The following is a 21,474-nucleotide window of genomic DNA, read 5'->3' as shown; positions in this document are numbered from 1 at the left end:
GGACCTCCAGGTGATTCTTATGCCCACTTGAATTTGAGAACCACTAAGCTATTCAGTGCAAGTGAATTTGCCCCCAACCAATTCTCCAAATGGCCAATTTATTGCAAATTAGTATGTCAAATGAAAATCTGAAATTAAAAAAACAAAAACTTGCCAAATTAAACAAATGCATGAGTTTCCATAAAAAATTTAAAAAGGCAAAAAAAAAAAAAAATACAACCTGACACTAATTTGTGCACTGTTAATCTTTGACTTAAGAAATATAAAGAGAATTCAATTTCGTTTACTGATAATGAGAGAAGTCTTGTGGGAACTGTTCCCTGAGATTTTGCAGTTTAGTTAACTTTATAGTAGCAAAAACAAACAAAAAAACAAAAAAACCTCACTATGCTATATGGTATTTAGTCCATGCTGAATTTTTTAAATTTAAAAAATGTGATTTTTTTTACTTTTGCCAATGTATCAATATTCATCTTTTAGAAATTTTATTTGTTTATTTAAATTTTATCAATGCCTAAGGAATGCACATATTTCAGGGGTACATATGATAATGTAATCTAGTCACAATTTTTAATGACCAAATCAGCGTATTTGAGTTATCTATCACCTTAAAAGTATCTTTTCTTTATGCTTGAAACATTCAAATTATTCTCTTCTAGCGATTTTCTTTTCTTTTTTTTTTTGAGATGGAGTCTTGCTGTGTCACCCAGGCTGGAGTGTAGCGGCCCAATCTCGCCTGACTGCAGCGGCCCAATCTCGCCTGACTGCAACCTCTGCCTCCCAGGTTCATGAGATTCTCCTGCCTCAGCCTCCCAAGTAGCTGGGATTACAGGTACCCGCCACCACTCCTGGCTAATTTTTGTATTTTTAGTAGAGATGAGGTTTCGCCATATTGGCCAGGCTGGTCTCGAACTCCTGACCTTGTGATCCACCTGCCTCAGCCTCCCAAAGTGCTGGGATTACAGGCGTGAACCACCGGGCCCAGCTCCTTTCTAGCTATTTTCAAGTGTACAATAGATTACTGTAAACTATAGTCACTCTACTGATCTAACACTAGGTCTTATTTCTTCCATTAAACTGTATATTTGCACCCATTATTCAATATCCCCATCATCCTCCCCCTCCCAACGACCCTTCCCAGCCTACTGGGTAGGGTAACCACCAGTCTACTCTGTCTTCACGAGATTCACTTTTTTTTAAGCTCTCACATATGAGTGACGATATACATTATTTGTCTTTTTGTGCTTGGCTTATTTCTCTTAACATAATGACCTCTAGTTTCATCCACATTGCTGCCAATGACAGGATTTCATTTTTTAATAACATTTCTTTGGGTATATATACCACATTTTCTTTGTCCATTCATTCACTGATGAGCACTTAGTTAATTCCATTTTCCTTTTTTTTGAGACAGAGTCTTGCTCTGCCACCCAGGCTGGAGTGCAGTGGCATGACCTCAGTTCACCGCAACCTCCGCCTCCTGGGTTCAAGCAATTCTGTTTCCTCAACCCCCCAAGTAGCTGGGGCTACAGGCACGTGCCACCACACCCGGTTAATTTATGTATTTTTAGTAGAGATGGAATTTCACCCTGTTGGCCAGGCTGGTCTCGAACTCCTGACCTCAGTTGATCCACCTGCCTCAGCCTCCCTGAGTGCTGGAGTGCTGGGATTACAGGTATGAGCCACTGCACCTGGCCCAATTCCAAATTTTGACTATTGTGAATACTGCTACAATAAACATGGGAGTACAGATATACTGATTTCCTTTCTTTTGGATATATAATATGTATTTTACAATATACTGATTTCCTTTCTTCTGAATATATACCCAGTGGTAAAATTGCTGAGTCATATGCAAGTTATATTTTTAGTTTATTGAGGAACCTCCATTCTGTTCTCCATAGTGGCTGTACTAATTTATTCCCATCAACAGAGTACTAGGGTTCCCCTTTCTCCCTATCATTGCCGGAATCTGTTATTGCCTCTCTTTTTGATAAAAGCCATTTTAACTGGGGTGAGGTATTTCACTGTAGTTTTGATTTGCATCTTCTGATGCTCAGTGACCTTCAGTATTTTTTTAAATATATCTGTTGGACATTTGTATGCCTTCTTTTAAGAAATATCTAATTTTGCCCATTTTTAAATTGGAACTTTTTTTTTTTTTTTTTGCTAGTGAACTGTTTGAGCTTCTTATATATTCTGGTTATCAATCCCTTGTCAGATGGTAGTTTACAAATATGTGTCCCCATTCTGTGGGTTGGCCCTTCACTTTGTTGATTGTTTCCTTTGCTGTGTAGAAGCTTTTTAGCTTGATGAAATTCCATTTGTCTATTTTTGCTTTGGTTGCCTGTGTTTTGGGGGTCTTAATCCCAAAAAGCCTTTGCCCAGACCAATGTCCTGTAGCATTTCCCCAATATTGTCTTCTAGTTATTTCACAGTTGGGGCCTTAGATTTAAGTCTTTAATACATTTTGATTTGATTTTTGTGTATGGTGAGAGATAAGGGTGTAGTTACATTCTTCTGCATATAGTTATGCAATTTTCCTAGCACCATGTATTAAAAAGACTCTCTTTTCCCCATTGTATGTTCTTGGCATCTTTGCAAAGATAAGTTGTCTGTAAATGTGTGGACTTATATTTGGGTTCCCTATTCTATTCCATTGATCTATGTGTCTGTTTTTATGCCAGTACCAGGCTGATTTAGTTACTATAGCTTTTAGTACATTTTGATATCTGATAGTGTAACATCTTTGTTCTTTTTGCTCAGGGTGGCTTTGGCTATTTGGAGTTTTTGTGGTTCCACTGATATTTAAGATTTTTTTTTCTATTTCTGTGAAGAACGTCATTGGAAATTTGATATGGATTGCACTGAATCTGTAAACTACTTTGGGTAGTATTGTTATTTTAGCAGTATTAATTATTCTTATCCATGAACATGGAATATCTTTCCCTTTTTTTGGCATCATCTTCTTTCATCAGTGTTTTATAGTTTTCCTTGTCTAGATATTTTACTTCTTTGGTTAAATTGATTCCTAGGTATTTTATATTCTTTGTACTATTGAACTAATAGGATTTTATTTTAACAAATGTACTTTTTTATCCTCACAAGTCTATACATTTTAAATTAATATGTGTAAGATGAACAATATAAACTGATGACCCATTATTCCTTGTAGAGATCTTCGTTTCCATCTCACTGCATTAGAGAGTTTTATGTTTTCATAATGAAAAGGATTATTTTTGAGAGCTTAATTTATGGTTAAACTTTTTACTGTTAGAAACACTAAATTATTGCTCTCTTGCCATTTAAGAAATTTTCCAAAATAGATTTTAAATACAATTTGAAAAAATAAAATAACATTCAGAATATCTTAAAGCTATTGGGAGTATTTAACATATAATATATTCAATTATATTTGATATATTAAAAAGCTAACATTCATAATGTATTTAACTTTGAGAAATTTATCATAAATTTTAAAAATTGAACATTTTTTAGAACTGAGGATGTTCCACATAGTACAGCTTAGTGCCAAGAGAAATTGCCTTGACCACTATATTCCCCTGTAGGGGAAAAGAGCAGGAGGACTCCTATAGTCTTTGCTGTTAAAGATCGCCAGTCTTCACCAACACAAACCCCAGCTGACAGAGATGCCTGGAGCTCATGCTTTTGCATACCCTGGAGCTGGAGGGGGTCACTCTGGCACCCTGCACCTGGTATGGCTTCACATGAGCCCACACCCGGCTGTGATGTCACTTCTCTTGCACCTGCATCAGGACCTGGCAACCCCACGCACCACGACAGTGTCACACAATTCCCAAAACCACTGCCCCTGCACACCCCTCAGAACTTGCACTGGACCCACAACCACCACACATCCCACCCATCATCACACCTCAGGTGATTATTTAAGAACCACCACACACCCCACCCATCATCACACCTCAGGTATCATTACACCTCAGGTGAAAGTCTTCCCCACCAAAGCCAGTCTGTAATATCTGAAAGATATAACTGCTCCTTCAAATGTTCAGACACCAATGCAAGACTACAAGGAACCTGAAATGTCAGGGAAACCTAACATCACTAAAGGAAATGATAATTTCTAGTAATGATACCGAAGAAATGGAGACCTGTGAATTGCTTGACAAAATTATTGTTTTAAGAAGTTATCGGCCGGGCGCGGTGGCTCAAGCCTGTAATCCCAGCACTTTGGGAGGCCGAGACGGGCGGATCACGAGGGCAGGAGATCGAGACCATCCTGGCTAACACGGTGAAACCCCGTCTCTACTAAAACATACAAAAAACTAGCCGGGCGAGGTGGCGGCGCCTGTAGTCCCAGCTACTCGGGAGGCTGAGGCAGGAGAATGGCGTGAATCCGGGAGGCGGAGCTTGCAGTGAGCTGAGATCTGGCCACTGCACTCCAGCCTGGGCGACAGAGCAAGACTCCGTCTCAAAAAAAAAAAAAAAAAAAAAAAAAAAAAAAAATTATCATTTAACACAGATAGACAACTCAATAATATCAGGAAAATAAAACATAAACAAAAGGGAAAGTTAGAGAAATGTAAATTTTATGTAATACACAAATGAAAGGGAAAATTAGAGAAATGCAAACCACAAAAATGAAGCAAATTCTGAAGCTGAAGAACACAATAAATGAAACCAAAAAAATGCAACAGAGAGCTTCAATACAGGACTTGATCAAGCAGAGGAAAGAATTAGTAAACTTGAATACTGGTCATCTTAAACTATCCAGTCAGAGGACAAAAAAGAAAAAAGAGTAAAAAGGAGTAAAGAAAACCTATGGGCCGGGCGCGGTGGCTCAAGCCTGTAATCCCAGCACTTTGGGAGGCCGAGACGGGCGGATCACGAGGTCAGGAGATCGAGACCATCCTGACTAACACGGTGAAACCCCGTCTCTACTAAAAAAATACAAAAAACTAGCCGGGCGAGGTGGTGGCGCCTGTGGTCCCAGCTACTCGGGAGGCTGAGGCAGGAGAATGGCGTGAACCCGGAGGCGGAGCTTGCAGTGAGCTGAGATCCGGCCACTGCACTCCAGCCTGGGCGACAGAGCGAGACTCCGTCTCAAAAAAAAAAAAAAAAAAAAAAAAAAGAAAACCTATGGCTTTTATGAAACAGTATCAAGTAAATCAATTTATATTATGAAAGCTTAATAAAAAGAAGAGAAATAGAAAGGAGAAGAAAGATTATTGAAAATGAATAACTACCAAAAACATTCCAAATCAGGGGAAGGAAGTGGACATCTGGATTGATGAACCCCAAAGAATCCTAAATAAGTTGAATACAAAGAGATCTGCACCAGGATACATTATAATTAAATTTTCAAAAGTTAAAGACAGAGAATTTTGAAAGAAGCAAAAGAAAAGTGACTTGTCACGTATAAGGGAACCATCTCCATGAGACAATCAGTGGATTTTTTTAGTAGAAATATTGCAGGCCAGAAGAGAGTGGGATGATATATTCAGAATACTGAAAGAAAAAAACTACCAAGAATACAATATCTGGCAAAACTATCCTTTAAAAATAAATGAAAGAGAAAGTCTTTCCCAGGGAAACAAAAACTGAGAGAGTTTGTCACTCCTAAACCTATTTTACATGAAATGGCTAAGGGGGTTCTTCAAATTGAAACAAAAACATGCTGAACAGTAACGTGAAAGCATAAGAAAACATAAATATCACTGGCAAAAGTAAAGATATGGACAAATACATAATAATGTAACACTGTAATGGTGGTGTGTAAGTTACTTTTACCCCAACATTTAAAAGATAAAAGACCAAAATTTGTTGATGGATACACAATATAAAAAGAAGTAAACTCTGACTACAAAAACACAAAGTTTGGGGGAGGTAGTAAAAGTGGACAATTTTTGTGTGCAGTTAAGTTATCAACTTAAAATAGACCATTGTAACTACAAGACATTTTGTGACAGGCTTGAGGTAACCACACAGAAAAAAAAAAAAAACTTATAATAGATATACAAAAGATAAATAGAAAAGAATCAAAGCAAATACTACAAAAATAATCAAATAACAAAGGAAGATAGCAAGAGAAGATGAGAGACCACTTTCATTCAACTTAGTACTGGAAGTCCTACCCAGTGCAATTAAACAAGAAAAAGAAATAAAAAGCATCCAAACTGGAGAGGAAAAAGTGAAATTATCTCTGCAGATAACATGATTATATATGTAGGAAACCCTGAAGATTCAACCAAAAAACAATGTTAGCACTAATAAATGAATTTAACAAAGTTTTTTGGTGCAAAATTAACATTCAAAAATCAGTAGTATTTCTGTATACAAACAGGAAAGTAATAAAAAAGAAATTTAAGAAAACCATCCCATTTAAAATAAATAAAATACTTCAATTTAATCAAAGAAGTGAAAGACTTGTTAACTGAAAGTTATAAAACACTGGTGAAGGAAATCAAAGACACAGATAAAATGGAAAGACATCTGTGTCTACAGATTAAAAAACAATGTGTTAAAATGTTCATACTACTCAAAGTGATCTATACGTTCAACACAACCCCTACCAAAATCCAAGTGGCATTCTTTATAGAAATAGAAAAAAAAAAATGATAAAATCAAATGGAACCACAAAAGACACTGAATAGCCAAAGAAATCTTAAACAAGAAGAACATGCTGGAGGCATCATACTTCCTGATTTCAAAATATATTACAAAGCTACAGTAATCAAAACAGTATAGTACTGTCATAAAAACAGATATATAGACCAACTAACAGAATAGCCCAGAAATAAATCCATGCATCTGTGGTAAACTGATCTTTGACAGGGTGCCAAGAACACATAATAGGGAAAGGACAGGCTCTTCAATATATGGTGCAAGGAAAACTTGATATCTGCATGCCAAAGAATAGAATTGAACCCTTATCTCACATCATATGCAAAAATTAACTTAAATGTGCTAATGACTTAAATGTAAGACTTAAAACAATAAAGAAGAAAATGTAGGGGAAAGCTCTTTGACATTGGTCTAGGTAATAATTTTTCAGATATGACACCAAACTACTGGCAATAAAAGCAAAAATAAGTGGGCTTGCATCAAACTAAAAACTTATGCATACCAAAGGAAACAATCAACAGATTAAGATGGCAACCCACAGAATGGGAAAAATATTTGCAAACCATATATCTGATAAAGCGTTAATATCCAAAAATATTTAAGGAACTCACAAAATGCAATAGCAAAATAAATAAATAAATAACTGAACTTTAAAATGGTCACAGGACCTGAATAGACATTTTTCCAAAGAAGGCATACAAATGGGCAACAAGTATATAAAAAGATGCTCAACATCACTAATCGTCAGGGAAAAGTAAGTAAAAACCACAATGAGGTGTCTCTTCACATCCGTTAGAATAATTATTACCAAAAAGACAAAAGATAATTGTTAGTGAGGTTGTAGAGAAAAGGGAATCCTTGTTTATTGTTGGTTGGAATGTAAATTGGTACAGCCATTATGGGAAACAGTAGAGAGGGTACTAAAAATTTTTTTTAAAGAACTACCTTATGATCTAACAATCTCACTTCTGGGTATGTATGCAAAGAAAATGAAATTAGTATCTCAAAGTGATAGCCACACTCCCATGGTTATTGCAGCATTATTTACAATAGCCACAATATGGAAACAATCTTAATGTCCCTCAACGAATATATGGATAAAGAAAATGTGAGATATACACATACACACGAACATTATTTAGCCTTAAAAAAGAAGAAAATCCTGCCATTTGCAACAATATGGATGAACCTGGAAGACATTATGCTAAGTGAAATAAACTAGACACAGAAAGACAGATATTGAATGATATCACATTATATAGGCATATTTTGGAAATAGAGTGGGTTTAGTTCCAGACCACCTTAATAAAGCAAATATCATAATACAACGAGTCATACATATGTTTTGGTTTCCCAGTACATATAAAAGTTATGTTGACACTATACTGTGGTCTATTAAGTATACATACAAAGTGAAGAGCGCCTGACATATGGCAAGTTCTTAGTAAAATTTATATTTTGTGGTAACAATAAAATGTAGTGAAGTTTCTTTTAAGTATTCCCTGATTAAAAGGACTGATATATTAGGGGAAGCACCAGTTTCTGTTGTTGTTTTTTTTTAAATCAAGTGTGACTATAGAAAAAAAAAGGCTAACAGGAAATTATCTTTAGAGTTAAGTAGATTTTGTTTATGCATTTGTAGAAGATTACCTGAAATTCCAAAATTAAAAAACAGATCACAGTTAAATAAAAACCTTTAGTTTAAAAAATGTTGAATTTGCTTCTAAACTTCTTGAAAAGAACCTGAAAGAAATTTCAGTTGTTTTCAGTGTCTGCTTTTTATTACATGGGTGGTTAAGTTTTTAACACTCCCCACACCAACCAAGTTCTTTTTTCCAATCTTCCAAATTGTAATTGCACCTGATGTGCTGACCACCTGCTTGCCACCAATCCGGTATGTACAGCAGGACTCAAATAGCTCAAACTGCAGAAGAATATTCTGGGTTAATGAAATGGAAAAACTTCCTAAGAACAAAGGTTAAAAAAATAAAATAGGCTGCCAAAGGAGTTTTAAAAATCTACATTTCTAGGGTCTTTCAAAAGTAATCAGGGTAACACTGGCATAGAATAGGGATCCTCAATCAGAGGGTTAGTAGAGTTGGGAGGAAAACACAATTCCTTAAATAATGTATATCTATATTTGCACGTTTGTATGTGCAATAAAGAGACACCATATTGGTAATTATTTTATATCAATACAATTAAATGCATCTATAATTGCTATATTAGAGAGTATGATTGTAGAGGGAAAAAATAGACTTAATTTTATCCCGTTTACATAAGTATTTTTTTCGATCATTGCAATGAACATGTATTACTTATGTATTTCAAACAATTCCCTTTTAAAAACTTTGTTTTATTTTTAATGTTCAGAACTATACAGGAAGATACATCTGGTTCTATAACCTACTGGTCATGTGGGCAATTTATCTTGGAACTTTGGCTAATTTGTTACCTTCTCTGAGCCTCAGGCCCTTTATCTGTAAAATGGAAATAATACCAACTTCACAGGGTTGTCATAGGTTTAAATACAATTACGCTTAATGTCAGGCATAATATATGGCACACAGTAGATGTTTAATAAGTAGAAACTGTTGCTATAATCTAGGTTGAATGTCTCACTGTCCCATGTCTCCCTTTGATTCCAACTGAAACGAGAGCTGAGAAACAGCACCCTCCACTTAACTGCTGACTAAATCCATTCATTTCAAATAGTTTCCAAATGACAGTCTCACTCTAAATCCCTATCTCTGGCTTCAGGACTTTACTTTTGCAACATACTCCTAGACTTCTACTTTATGGAATGACCCCATTACAAAAATCATCACCATCACTTCTATAAATACAGAAATTCCACTTTGACATCACGTCATACTGTTTCAGAAATTTAATGTTGCCCAGGCACCGTAGGTCATGTCTATAATCCTACCACTTTGGGAGGCTGAGGCTGGAAGTTCACTTGAGGCCAGGAGTTTGAGACCAGGCTGGGTAACATAGGGAGACCCTATCTCTACAGACAATTAAAAAAATTAGCTGAGCATGGTGGTATGCACCTGTACTCCCAGTTACTCAAGACGGTGAGGCAGGAGGATTGCTTGACCCCAGGAGTTTGAGGCTGCAGTGAGCCATGATCACACCACTGCATCCCAGCTTGGGCAAGGGAGTGAGACTCTATCTCAAAAAAAAAAAAAATTAATGCTAAAAAGGTAATGCTTATCACAATTTTTAAAAACCATAATTAACCTAAAGATTAAAAAAGGGGAACTATTATATCAAGGTCAATATCTTGGATATAATAAATTTAAAAGACATCTCAATTAGGAATGCCTCATTGGATATCACTTGGTGACAAGGAAGAACTTGGTCATTTGGCACAGTGAAACACCAGTTGCCTAGTCTATTCGAGCTAGTGAAACAATGTCCAGAAACCTGCTAGAGACCACGAGGAAGGCCAAAGTCTCCTTGGCAGCAAAAGAAGTGATGAGACCAACAGCAATATTTTTAAGCATATAACATCTTGAAAAGGTAGACTGCAGGCTCCATGAAGGCAGGTGCCATATCTCCTTTTCTCACTGTGGTGCTCCCAGATCCTAGGAGCACATACATGCAATAAATACAGCAAATGAATGAATCAACCAACATGATATTCAAAACTCATCTACAGATGATGTCCTACCACACTACAGTGTCATAAACAAAAAGAATTCATTCTATGTAACAGAGAATGTTCTGCATGAAAGGTGTTTTAGGTACCAAAATGTAAAATCGTAACTAAAGAGAAAGAGCATCCACTGTAAGCTAAACATTTGGGAAACACAAGTGAGTTCAAAGCTAGACACTTAGAAAAAAAAGAACATATGTCAATGTTCTCTATCAAGTCACAACATTCTGCCAAAGCATGGGATAAAGTTCTGCTTAGAAATATGAAAGCATTGCACAGACTCATGCTTGGTTCACAAGATTTTGCCTTTGGGAGAGCCTCAGCCAGGCTGAGATTTACAGTCATCACAGCTCATTTGTGGCTGATAATGTGCTGCCACCAATACAAACCTTTCTAATTGAAAACCTAGTTTGTGAGTATATAATCCACTTTAAGTGCTTACCACAGAGGCATGGTATGGATTTATGATGTGTTATTCCCTCTTTATTTCACACAGATATGACGCAAATTGAGTCCTAAAATCACAGTATGTGAAGTTTTTTTTTTTTTTTTGAGATGGAGTCTGGCTCTGTTGCCCAGGCTGGAGCGCACTGGCGCAATCTCTGCTAACTGCAAGCTCCACCTCCCAGGTTCACGCCATTCTCCTGCCTCAACCTCTTGAGTAGCTGGGACAACAGGCGCCTGCCACCACGCCCAGCTAATTGTTTGTATTTTTAGTAGAGACGGGGTATCACCGTGTTAGCCAGGATGGTCTTGACCTCCTGACCTCGTGATCTGCCCGTCTCGGCCTCCCAAAGTGCTGTGATTACAGGCGTGAGCCACCATGCCCGGCCGTGAAGTTTTTTTGAGTCACGTTAGTTGTTATGCAGACACAAGATTAGTTACAGCTACATTTTAGGGTGGTACCTTATGACACAAAACTGACAAAAATTCTACTACATCTTCATAGATAAGTAAAATGACAGATGATAGACTTTTTAAAGCATCTGGTAAAATATGATCTTTTTACCTGGCAAACTATGTGCAGCTTTGGAGTTACACTGAACACAGGCAAAACCACTGCGACTCCCATTTTATCAAGAATACATATAATCTTACAGGTGAAATAACTGAATTGTTTGGAGGTACATTCAACCCTTACATTTTACGAGCATTAAACAGAGTTAAATGAAAGTAAACAGACATGTCTAAGGAAGTCATTGAAAAGAGCAACTTGCAGTGATGACAGTATATCCGTTACAACTTACATCTTCTATATGCCCACTGTTACATAATTAGTGATGTTTACAGTGGCCATGAGACATTACAGAGATTTGAACTAACTTCTGAATCAACAAAGATTACATTTTGATCAATTTAGTGTTAATGGTTATTAGCCTTTATTACATTTTGGTTACACCTCACATACAGAATGGGTAGTAAATCTCAGTTAATGAGACCATTCAATTAATTGCAATAGCCCATTCCCTCCCATTGGGGAGAAGAGGGTCCCACTCACAGTCAAACTGGACTATTTACCTCCTTTATCTTGCAAATGAATAAAGTAACTCAATCCATCTGGGGACCTAAATGGTCTGAAAGAGTGAGGATGTTTGGTTGGTGGTTTTCTTCCTTTTATAATTGTTTTAATTGTTCCTCCCATAGAATAATAATACTCTCAGAGAATAAAATAACACAAGACAAACTAAAACAGTAAAATTATATTACTATAAATATAATTAGGCAACAAAAATTAATACCTCTAAAATACAATTTTCCCTCACCTTAACCACATAAAATAAAGATCCATCCTATATGCTAAAAATTATGTTACATATTGTTTTTTTCTAAAATCTTCAAATATGTAGCTTGTTTATTTAAAGGATCTAGCTGCGTTTCACAGCTTTGCTCTTGGCACAGTTGCTTCCTAAATTAACTATACAGTGATAATGAGCCCTTCAAAACAAGCATCATTATGGTTTATCCTGTCTGTTTAGAATTCTCCTCCTCCTGAATGTGGCCATGTTTCAATGACCTGGGTCTTCTGGGAGAGAAAAGGGTGGCATAAAAAAAGGACATAAGGCCGGGCGCGGTGGCTCAAGCCTGTAATCCCAGCACTTTGGGAGGCCGAGATGGGCGGATCACGAGGTCAGGATATCGAGACCATCCTGGCTAACATGGTGAAACCCCCTCCCTACTAAAAAATACAAAAAACTAGCCGGGCGAGGTGGCGGGCGCCTGTAGTCCCAGCTACTCAGGAGGCTGAGGCAGGAGAATGGCGTAAACCTGGGAGGCGGAGCTTGCAGTGAGCTGAGATCCGGCCACTGCACTCCAGCCTGGGCGACAGAGTGAGACTCCGTCTCAAAAAAAAAAAAAAAAAGGACACAAATCAAGTTGTTTCTTAGCCAAAGTTATGGTAATTGTGAAGGCCAGAAACTGCTGCTCACCATGCAGTTGGATAACACAAAATTTGTCCTTGCCAGTCTTTCCATCTTCTGGAAGGTGGCATCCACACATTTGACTTTGGCCTTGGGTTGCCCTCTCAGATCCCTATGGTTCTCCTTATTCCTCTGGTGATTCTGTTCTTTCCAGTTGTATCCCCTGAACATGGGATCACAATATATTCCTACCCACCATACAAAGAAGTCCATTGTTTAATCTGTCACAAATTTGCCTCTTTCAGATGTTTAGGGATGGCACTTTTACTCTTTCTTAATGAATACATTTGCTAACCCATTATTGAATGAATCAAATTAATTGAAGAGACTGTTTGATCTCCCTCATATGGCAGCCAATGGCACAATCCTGCTTTTCACAAACTTCTAAGGACACCCCGACTGAGACATAACCTAGATTTCCTGCATTTTGACAGCTGTCCTAAGACAGAATCTGGGACTTGCACGAAGGAATGACTGAGCAGTTGTGATTAGAGTCTGCGTGGATCAGAGAAAGTATGAAAAAAGGAAATTTTTTTTAGAGAACAGTGATATCAGAAAAGGTTGAAAGCCTGGAGAAAAAAAGAAGTGAAGCAACTGAGGAGGCAGAGCGGGGTATTCTTTACTGAGGAAAATATGATAGGAATTCAGGGGGAATTCTCTAAGACCACAAGAGATTCCTATGCGGTTTTCAAAGCTGTGCTGGGTATGTGTAAGAAGCAAGACTAAACTCTAGTCTCTCTTGGTCTGCAGTCCAATGCTCTAACCCTGAGCTACACCCCCTCCTGAAACTCTAGTCTCTCTTCTGCAAATGGAATTTTGGAATTTTAATACTTTAGAGCTCACTGGCCCCTCCCTACTTAAGGTGTGATCCCTGGAATAGCAGCATTGGTATTGCCAAGGAACTTGTAAGAAATGTGGAATCTTGGCTCCTACCCCACACTTACTAGATGGGAAAGCTGAGTTTTAATGAGAGCCCCAGGTGAACCACATGCATATAAACGTTTGAGAAGCAGAACTGGGGTAGTCAATTCTCCCCCTTGCAGCACTCCTTGCATACTTGAATACTTGAGGTGATGAGACACCTAATATTTTTCATGACAGGCTGTCCCTTGCTGGAGAAATATTAGTAAAACCTTCAAAATATTGACTTCTAATCACACTCCTGATAACTTTCTCCCCTTGGCCATAGGAGAAGGTCAATGCGTTCACTCTCTTTTGTGCTTAACAGCCTTTCAAATATATATAGTAACAGCTCTAGAGTCTCCTACTGGAAATAGTATCTAATTCGAATTCTCTGAGTCATAAAAATGTTAGTGCTTGAAGCCAATGCTCAAAGTTTTGTAGGCTGAGCAGAAGGTCTGAGTCCAAATCCCAGCATGAGAGGACTGATCCCTAGATTTGGAGGGGTGGGAGTGATTACTATACAGAAAATAAAAGGTATTTCAAAAGAAAGTGGATTCAAGGACATGGTCTTTGAAAGAGTAAATCATCCTAAGCTCTTGAATGGTGGCAGTGGTAAGAACTTTCAGGTAAATCTTTCACACTGTCTCCCTTTTCCCCCAATTATTTTGGTTGATTTTCTCTGGTCTATTTCCTTCTTAACAATCTTCCTTAAGAGGAATTTCATGTGGCTACCTCAAAGCTGCTTTTGACACAAATCACTCAGAATATTCCTAAGGAATTCAAAAAGGAGAAGTTTTTAACAAGTTTCAATTTGTCATAAAGAATGACAAGGAAGTTTCTTACCTGCCCAATATGATATTGGTAATGGCTTCCTGGAGCCCCATTGAGGGCTGTAAGGCCACATCCAGCTCAAGTGACAGTGGTCAGGATCTAGTCATAACATCTGTCATGGGTATAAATAGGGACCAGGAGCAGACAAGTACTAAAACACACAATTTCTGTCCTAGAATTCACAATATCATCCATAAGATCTGTTATCTCTTTTCTTGTCTTTTTTTTTCTTTTTCTTTTTCTTTTTCTTTTTTTTGAGAGGGAGTCTCCCTCTGTTGCCTAGGCTGGAGTGCAGTGGTGCAATCTCGGCTCACTGCAACCTCTGCCTCCTGGGTTCAAGTGATCCTCTTGCCTCAGGTTCCCAAGTAGCTGGGACTACAGGCGCATGCCACCACGCCCAGCTGGTTTTTGTATTTTTAGTAAAGACGGGGTTTCACCATATTGGTCAGGCTGGTCTCGAACCCCTGATTTCATGATCTGCCTGCCTCGGGCTCCCAAAGTGCTGGGAATACAGGTGTGAGCCACTGTGCCCAACCCTGTTATCCCTTTTCTATAGAGAACTTTTTAGAAGAATGTTCAATAGTGTGGAATTTCCTCAATTATCACTTATTATCTTAGTCTCTTAAAACTCAATGTAAACTAATGATCACTCTTAAAAATTTAACCCTCAATTTCAACAGTCCCTCTCTTATTTTTAATGTCCTCTCTTAATAACTTTTTCTTCAACATCTAACATAAAGGAAGGTATATATGACCATAAATGTAGATGCCCAGTCCAGGTATGGACCCTCCCTTCGATCTTGCATTGTATTCATCACTTTTGTTTGACAGCTATGAATCAAGCAATACACACTGGAGCCCATCTCCCTTATCAGGAATGCACACAGATGAGGGCAAGAGCCCAGTTAACAGACTGTTTCATTTAACTCCATTAGTTGCTAAGCAACAATTTCCCTGGCACCTTCCTAATCTAAGAACAGGTCAGCTCAATGAATATGAAGTGTTCAGGTCTTCCCAATTGTTCAAGTTCTTTTTTTTTTTTTTTTTGAGACAGGGTCTTGCTCTGTCACCCAGGCTAGAGTACAGTGGCATGATCATAGCTCACTGCAACCTCAAACTGCTGGGCTCAAGGAATCCTCCCATCAAGCACACTTTTTCTGCAAACACATTTGATGCTTTGTCCATGCAGGCTAATACAAAGTCTCCACATCTTATAAAATGGGGAAACAGAAGGGTTTAGAAATCATCCACAAGCCTTCAAACACCTTTTTAAAAATAATTAGATGGACTTCTTTTAATTCTATGAAATTTATATATATATAAAATGTATTTATTTCTCAAAATTTATATAATTATATTTTACATATTACCCATTTTGATCTTCATCTTCTTTTGGGTGAAATGAGCTTTGCTCCATCATTAAAAGAAAGATTATAGCTTTTTCTTCTAGGGCCTCCCTATAGCTCTGGTGTAATAATGAGAACAATGACAATAGCAACTCATGTTTACCCAGACTTTACCATGTGGCAGGCCCTGTGTCAGAGTCCTACTTGAATTAAAGTTTTATTTTCACAACTCTGTGAAGTCAGGTACTACTATTACCTCATTTTAAACATGAGAAATGAGACCCAGTGAAATTAAGCAAATAGTTCAAGGTGATAAAGCTGGTAAGAGGAAGAGTCGGGACTTGAACCCACACCCTTCACCACCATTCTTCTGCGCCTACTCATGTGCCTCCCTCTCAAGTTGGAGAGACTGCCAGATAAACTGGGAAACTAATAGGCCCTTCAATTCAAAGAAAGACAAACACATATCAGACTGTGTTTAGACTTACAGACCTCCTCTCCTCCACTTCTTCCAACCACTGTTGACCTCAGAAAGATGAATATTTATTGCCTACCTGAGAAATGCATTACTATCTATTACTGGAATCTCACACGAAGTTAGCTAATTCTCATGATTGTAGCAGGATCAGAAAGCATCTAATACATGTATTGTGATTATAAAGTGATATGAATGATTTGATATGAAAATCCCTCATTAGAGTCACAGCTCTCTGAGTGAGAAGCATACTGATAATTCAGTCTTTCAGGAGTTCAGGCATGCAAGCCCAGAATCCAATCAACATCAGATGGGCTAATGAAAAGCAACTGATTCAACAAGCAGCTGGATCATCCCACACTATGGACAATTCATTCCAAATCAGTTTTTTACAAAGACGATAAGCAGAATCATGGCATTTCTACAGATTCCAATAATTCTTTATACCAATTCATCAGGTTCACATGATCAGATGTCTTCACCTCTTTTACAAACATCTGCCTTCACTCAATACTAATTTTTAAGAGTTTAAAAATTTCATCAGCTTTATTATCCTTTAAACATGTGTTCTTCTTTTGGATGAAGCTAAGGTTGACTGCATACCTGAGAACAAATAAGCATGAATGCAAATTTTATTTTAAATAAAACAGCATAGAAGTTATAATCTTGGTGTGCTGCACCCATCAACTCGTCAGCACCCATCAACTCGTCATTTACATCAGGTATAACTCCCAATGCAATCCCTCCCCCTCCCCCCTCCCCGTGATAGGCCCCAGTGTGTGTGATGTTCCCCTTCCGGAGTCCAAGTGATCTCATTGTTCAGTTTCCACCTATGAGTGAGAACATGCGGTGTTTGGTTTTCTGATCTTGCGATAGTTTGCTAAGAATGATGGTTTCCAGCTGCATCTATGTCCCTACAAAGGACACAGACTCATCCTTTTTTATGGCTGCATAGTATTCCATGGTGTATATGTGCCACATTTTCTTAATCCAGTCTGTCATAGATGGACATTTGGGTTGATTCCAAGTCTTTGCTATTGTGAATAGTGCCGCAGTAAACATACGTGTGCATGTGTCTTTATAGCAGCATTATTTATGATCCTTTGGGTATACACCCAGTAATGGGATGGCTGGGTCATATGGTACATCTAGTTCTAGATCCTTGAGGAACCGCCATATTGTTTTCCATAATGGTTGAACTAGTTTACAATCCCACCAACAGTGTAAAAGTGTTCCTATTTCTCCACATCCTCTCTAGCACCTATTGTTTCCTGACTTTTTAATGATTGCCATTCTAATACATATGTAACAAACCTGCATGTTATGCACATGTACCCTAGAACTTAAAGTATAATAATAATTTTAAAAAATTTTTTAAAAGATTAAAAAAAAGAAGTTATAATCTTAAAAGCATAGAAAAGATATGGCAGAAACATAAAGTGACCTTTCAATATATATTTGAAACGAATACCTATAAAGGGGCTTAGCACAATGACTGTCACAGTGTAAATGATTAAAATGTTAGCTATTATTATTACTTTAAACCTATTTTTCTAGCTTCATAATACTTATATTTAGTACACCATTATCCATCCATTCACTGTAATAAACACAATGAACTAACTATAAACACGATCATTAACATTAAATGAATGACTCTGAAATGTTAACAATTTCTCTGGCATTGATTCAAATTATTTTATAAAGGAATGTGATGATGGCTCTTTAGATGGCACTCAGCTATCTATTTACAAAAGAAGTAACATTTGACCAATATCACTGCTACCTAGTACCTTACCTTGAACTGACAAAAGGAAATCCATTTGTAATAAAATGTGCTCAGTTTTGAAAGAAAATTATGAAGTCATTTAATTTGAAAAAAATAAAAATAAAAAACCCACACACTTCTTCATGTTCACAAGGTCCCGTCTCACAGTACAACAAAATCAGCCTTGTCCCACCAAAATGTGCAACCTCTATTACAGCAGCTATGTGGCTGCTCCTAGTCAGCCAGGTGATTAATACTTATTGAATGTCTATCAGATGTGAGGCTCTGTAACAGGCTGTCTATAAAATGCCAGGTTGACTGCTTAATTTGGCTTTGCAGAATGTCAAGGCCGCTATGAATGGCGCTACTTTTTCTAACTAAAGTTAAAAGCTATTTCTTGAGTCCTCTTCTTAACAGATACTAACTAAATGATTAATCATCAGATGCAAAGTGAACAATGCCAACTTCCACTCACAGACATCAGTATAATATGACTTAGGTGAGAAATTGAGCACATTTTCATCTTTGGATGATTTTTTGGTCAATTTCTACAGCTCCTTGGACTATATTTTTTCATATATTTTCCAAAGTTGCAATTGCTTTAAGACAAGAAGAACCTATTGTAGCTTTCCAGGACTCTCTTCTGAACCAGATTCTAGTATCTCCAGAGGGTTACAAGTTGTAGGGAAGAGAGACCACAGTTACCCCATTAGGTTCCCAATTAGTCAGCCAAGGATTTTTCTGGCCCCTAGTTCTCTAGTGACTTCAGGTGATACTACCCACGTAGAACTAGGCCAGCTGGATCTGAGAAAACAGTAGAAAGTCTGCTGGGTGACAAGTCTTTGGGAATTACACTTAAATCTCCATTTTGGCAGTATGCATCCACTAAGAATCCAATAAATTCTATGTTAAGGAATGGGTGCAATCCTTATTGTCCTAGATTTTAAGTGAATCTCAGCATCAGTAATGCTATACTGTCATGTGTAGAAAGAAAACAGAGACAGTGACCCAAATTTTGAGCCATCCTTGTGTTGCCCACCCCCACAGAAGCTTCTGTAAGGATAAAAACAAAAAATACACATTTAGTTTTAAAGAAAATCAATTCTAAGTAAAAGAAGTTACACTGATCAGTTTTATATTTACAAGTGTATCTATAAATTCAGTTTATAGATTGTCAGCCTATAGTTTATAGATTGTCAATGCTGAAAAAATATGATCCAAAACACCAGAGGGGAAAGATTTTTGCTAATCAGTCCTATGCCTTCAAATGTTTCCAAAAACCTAAATGGTCGCTTTTTGGTCTTTACAATTTCTAAATTATATGTATTTAGTAATATGTGAATACAGTTGATATGGTTTGGATCTGTGTCCCCACTCAAATCTCATCTCAAATTGTAATCCCCATAATCCCCACTTGTCAAGGGAGAGACCTGGTGGGAGGTGATTGGACTGTGGAGGTAGTTTCTCCCATGAGGTTCTCATGATAGTGAGTGAGTTCTCACGACATCTGATGGTTTTATAAGTGGCAGTTCCCCTTGCTCTCTTCTCCCTCCTACCACCTTGTGAAGAAGGTGCTTGCCTCCTCTTCGCCTTATGCCATGATTGTAAGTTTCCTGAGGCCCCCCCAGACATGTGAAACTGTGAGTCAATTAAAATTCTTTCCTTTACAATTACCCAGTCTCAGGTATTTCTTTATAGCAGTATGAAAATGAACTAATACAAGTCTTCTTTAAAAATTAGGTTATCAGGGTTGGGCACCGTGGCTCATGCCTGTAATCCCAGCACTTTGGGAGGCTGAGGCGGGCAGATCACAAGGTCAGGAGATTGAGACCATCCTGACTAACACAGTGAAACCCCAACTCTACTAAAAAATACGAAAAATTAGCCAGGCGTGGTGGCACGTGCCTGTAGTCCCAGTTACTCAGGAGGCTGAGGCAGGAGAATCGCTTGAACCCGGGAGGCGGAGGTTGCAGTGAGCCAAGATCGTGCCACTGTACTCCAGCTTGGGTGACAGAGCAAGACTGTCTCAAAAAAGAAAAAAAAAAAAAGTGCTTATCAGCCAGGCGTGGTGGCTCACACCTGTAATCCCAGCACTTTGGGAGGTTGAGGTGGGTGGATCACCTGAGGTCAGGGATTCGAGACCAGTCTGGCCAACATGACAAAACCCCATGTCTACGAAAAATACAAAAATTAGCCGGGTATGGTGGCAGGCGTCTGTAATCCCAGCTACTTGGAAGGCTGAGGCAGGAGAATCGCTTGAACCTGGGAGGCAGAGATTGCAGTGAGCTGAGATCGCACCACTGCACTCCTTGTTGCCTGGGCAACAAGAGTGAAACTCCATCTCAAAAAAAAAAAAAAAAAATTAGGTGTTATCACAGGTAAAATTAAAGTCCTCCTTTCTGAGAAGGTATTACAGTATTCGAGCAAAGACCTGAAGAGGCAAGGGAGGAAGTCATGTAGCTATTTAGAGGAGTAATGCAGACAGAGGAGACAGCTGTGCAAAGATTCTCAGGTGAGAGGCCCATCTGAGGAACAGCAAAAAGGGCAGTTTGACCAGAATGGAGGGAGGTTGAGAGTTGTAGGAGGGATGACAGATGATGCAGAATCAAGTACCCTGAAAGACACCAGCCGTTACTCTGCATGAGAGTAGAAACCATCATAGGGTTTGAGCAGAAGTGACAATTCAATTTGTGTTTTCAGTGGGTTCACTGGGGCTGCGGTATGAAACAGACTCCAAAGGATCAAGAATTGAAGAAGAAAAACAGAGTAGGAAGATACCGTAAAACTCTAGGCAACACATAATGGTAGCTTAGACCAGGGTGGTAGTACTAGAAGTGGCTGGAGTCTGGATATATTTTGAAGGTACAGCTATGGGGACCTGCCAGCAGTCTGGATGCAAGAAAATAGAGTCAAGGATGACACAGATAATTGGGGCCTGCATTAACTGTACAGTTGCCATTAACTGAAATGGAAAAAAACGCGCAATAAGCAGTTCTGTGGGAGAAAACTGGAAGTTTGATTTTGGACACGTTACATTTGTGATGCCTCTTAAACATCCAACTAGAGATGATAAGCAGGCGGTTGGATATATGATTTCACAATTTTAGGGGAGGTCCAATTTGGAAATATAAATTTGTCAGTCATCATCTCTGGTGGTTAATTTCATGTGCCAATTTGACTGGGCCACAGGTGTTTAGATTTTGGTAAAACATTATTCTAGTATGTCTGTGAAGGTGTTCCTGGATGAAATTAACATGGTAATCAGTAGAGTGAATAAAGCAGGTTGTCCTCCTTAATGTAGATAGGACTCATATAGTCAACTGAAAGCCTGAATAGAATCAAATGACTGAAAAAGAGGGGATTCCTTCTACTGACTGTCTTCATGCTAGGACATGCCATCTTCAGGCTTGAACGGAAACATCAGCCCTTCCTGGGTCTCACACCCGCCAGCTTTCCAACAGAAACTA

The 21,474-nt window shown here is 38.2% G+C and overlaps 1 protein-coding gene across 3 annotated transcripts in view; it reads right to left on the bottom strand.

The window, feature by feature from the left end:
- The window catches only part of KLHL32 (kelch like family member 32), a 223,090-nt gene that overhangs the window by 105,901 nt on the left and 95,715 nt on the right, over nt 1-21,474 (bottom strand). The gene's annotated exons all lie outside the window — the stretch shown is intronic.

This window comes from Trachypithecus francoisi, unplaced genomic scaffold, assembly GCF_009764315.1.
Source record: "Trachypithecus francoisi isolate TF-2019V2 unplaced genomic scaffold, Tfra_2.0 Lachesis_group15, whole genome shotgun sequence".
Taxonomy (NCBI): Eukaryota; Metazoa; Chordata; class Mammalia; order Primates; family Cercopithecidae; genus Trachypithecus; species Trachypithecus francoisi.
The sequence above is the reverse complement of the archived record's forward strand: the minus strand, read 5'-3'. Positions and strand labels throughout refer to the sequence as shown.